Source organism: Equus asinus, unplaced genomic scaffold, assembly GCF_041296235.1.
Source record: "Equus asinus isolate D_3611 breed Donkey unplaced genomic scaffold, EquAss-T2T_v2 contig_3, whole genome shotgun sequence".
NCBI classification, from domain to species: domain Eukaryota; kingdom Metazoa; phylum Chordata; class Mammalia; order Perissodactyla; family Equidae; genus Equus; species Equus asinus.
The window spans coordinates 787,646-790,697 of NW_027224960.1; the positions used below are offsets into that span (position 1 = coordinate 787,646).

At 41.7% G+C, this 3,052-nt stretch overlaps 1 pseudogene; it reads right to left on the reverse strand.

The window, feature by feature from the left end:
* Window positions 1–907: 907 nt before the first annotated feature.
* LOC123289598 (myelin-associated neurite-outgrowth inhibitor-like) lies at window positions 908–1,950 on the reverse strand (annotated as a pseudogene).
* Between the last annotated feature and the right edge of the window lie 1,102 nt (window positions 1,951–3,052).

The following is a 3,052-nucleotide window of genomic DNA, read 5'->3' on the forward strand; positions in this document are numbered from 1 at the left end:
ACAAATATGCCCATGTGTAGATTTTTTTTACTATATTATGTTTGGCATTGCATATCAATTTTGAGGGGGAAATATAATCTTGCTTCAACTGGGAAAAAAATTTCATTATTTCTTCAAATATTTCTTCCTGTGTATTTACTTACTTTATTTTGGTGATGCTTATTATGTTAAAGCAATTTGTTTATCTGGATGTTGTCTGAGAGGGTTACACTATGTGACAATTCAGCAGAATAATCAGTAACTGGTTATGTCTGTTCTGTTAATTAGCACTTTGTTTTAGTTATATATTCTTTAACAATTAATTTTTGTATCTGGCATTTTCATCCAGTTTTCCTTATACTTTTTTTCCCTTTGTGTTTCTTATAAAATCTTTATCCTTAACTTCCAGAACCTGTTTACTATTTGTTTTAAATTTTACTTTATGGTAAATTAATCATTTTTTATATGGCACAAGACTTTTGTTTTGTTTTACTTTATTTTTAGTTTGTTTTTCTCAGATATCTCCTATTTCCCCAGATATATTGCCTACTATTCCGGTAAATGTATTTCTGTGACTAAATATTAAATCCAGGCCACAATTTATGTCCCTTCTACGATATGTCTTCAGTCGTATCCTACAAGTTTAAAAAGCATCTCCTTCTTTTTCGTAACTCTTGATATATTTCTTTTTACGTTTTCCTAAACCTATAGCAACTTAGAAGACTTGTTCTCAATTTCTAAATGCATAATTCTTTCTTATTTTTTCCTTATAAATATTCAATTTATTTTAACTTATTTATGGGTTGTAATCAATAGTCATTTAATAAATTGTGTATTTGTGTAACTGAGTTATTCAAAATCTTTACATCTTTTGTTGTTGTTGTTTTTTTTTTGCTCTATGAAGAAATTCACTTTAACACGCACAACTTTAAGACTTTGCATACGTTACAACAGTGCATTAGGGATACAAGCTGTAAAACACTTTCCATTCCTTTGGATTTTGCATATGATGGGTTTGCATCAGTCACTGCAGGTAGATTGAGCAAGCTTTGTTTTTGTGTTTGTTTTTTTAAACATGCATTCAACTAGATATGATTCTGAATAGATTAATACTCCCTTTTTATCACTATAGTTAGCTAAAAAATTGCCAGGCAGCCCACAAAACAGGATTTGCTGTAAGAACAACCCAGAGTCAGCTGGAGACTCATGGCGCTGGGACCTGCTGGGCGGGCCGCAGGAGTGCTAGCTAAGTGTCAGAGCATTAGGAAGAAAGTCCGGGCTGGAGGCGCCAGGCCTGCAGCACCAGCTGTGGAACCTCCATTATGTGACCGCACAGCTCCATCCTCAAACATCGCAGGGTGATCACCACTGAGGGGGCACGTAGCTGTAGGTGGGTGTTCCGGGGGCCTGATATGTGGGCACCGTGACTGGGTGAGGGGCGACAGGAGTTGGGGAGTGGGCAGTCAGCAGGGTACCTGCTGACATCGCCATAGTGGTCCCAGCCACCATGCCCATGGTGACCCCGTTGCCTGTAGGTGGAGGGATAGGTGCAGGGTACACCGTCGCCGGCATGCCATTGGGCTGCACCACCGTGGTGTGGTGGACGACGTGAGGAGGTGCTGCCTACAGGGGTTGTGTGCAGTATGTGCCTTGCTGTGCGTATGGGCTCTGCTGGGGGTAGGCACTTCGCACGGGGTACACGGCGGTCTGGTAGGGGCTCGGGGAGGAGTATGGTGGCACTGCCTCACTGGTGGGGGAACAGGGCACTTTGTAAGGTGTGCCAGGAGTGTAACCTGTTTGGAAGGTGGGGTTCGCTCCAGGGTACATGTTGGGGGAGTAGGCGGGAGCCGCTGCTGTGTAGCCCATGGGGAAACCAGCTGGATAACCAATTCCTTTGGCGTTTGCATAGGGAACCCCAGAAGAACCAGGGCTATAAACAGGATTCATGATTTCAAGAACATGACATCCACAACCAAGGCTAAGACAGGAGTCCAGATCAGCGCTGTCCAACAGCACTTTCTGCAGCGATGAAGCTCTTCTCCATGTGGGCCGTCCGATAAGCACCCATCAGCTAAAGTAACAATCGCTCCCCGCGCCGCGGCGGGCGGCCTGGGCCTCGCTGACCAGCGCGCCGGCCGGGGGAGCGCCGCGAGGCCTGCTCCGATGCGGGGCCCGAGCCGCCAGGGCCAGTCTCCACCGCCGCCGCCGCCGCCGCCGCCGCGGGCCTCTCCCCTGCTCCGCGCCCGGCCCGCCTCTCCGCAGCCCGCGCGACCCGCCCACGCTGCTACATCTTTTGTTTTTATATATTCTTTGATATTTTTGTTTTTCTCCCAACATTGGAGTATGAAAATTACTTTATAAATGAATAAGTTGAAAGACTTATATACCGTCAATGCTCATATTTCTATCTTCATTTAACTGTTTTTTATTTATCACATATCTATATATTTATGAATGCCTTTCTCCATTTAGTCCATTTTATTTATTTTATTTGTTTCAAAGTGAATTTCAGACACTGGTACACTTTAGCCCCTGAACATCTGAGGATAGATATATAATATTAACTAACTAGAGTTGTTTGCTTATTTTTAAATTTTATTTCTATATTTTCAATTTAAAAAATTGGTATGTAAAACTACATATGCTATATTTTTACTTAAATACAGTCAGATACACAAATTTAAATGTACCACTCAATGAATTCTGGCAAATGCATACACCCACGTAGTGTGTTGAATTTATCCTGCAGAAAATTTCTTCCTCCTACGCCCATTCCCGTTAATCCTTGCCCCAAACCCCAGAAGCTTCCACATTGTTCTGACTTTTTACCATCTTGGATTAGTTTGTTTTCTGGAAGTTTATACTAGTGGAGTTCTATGGCATCCAGTTTTGAGTAAGAATTCTGTCATTCTACATGTTTTTGAGATTCACCCATGTTGTTTGTATAAATACTTGATTTGTTGTTGTTGTTTAATTTAAACTCTTTTCTTTTGAGAAGTAATTTTAGATTCATATGCTATTGTAAGATATAATGCAGAGAGATACTAAGTAACTTTTACCCATCTTTCCTCAA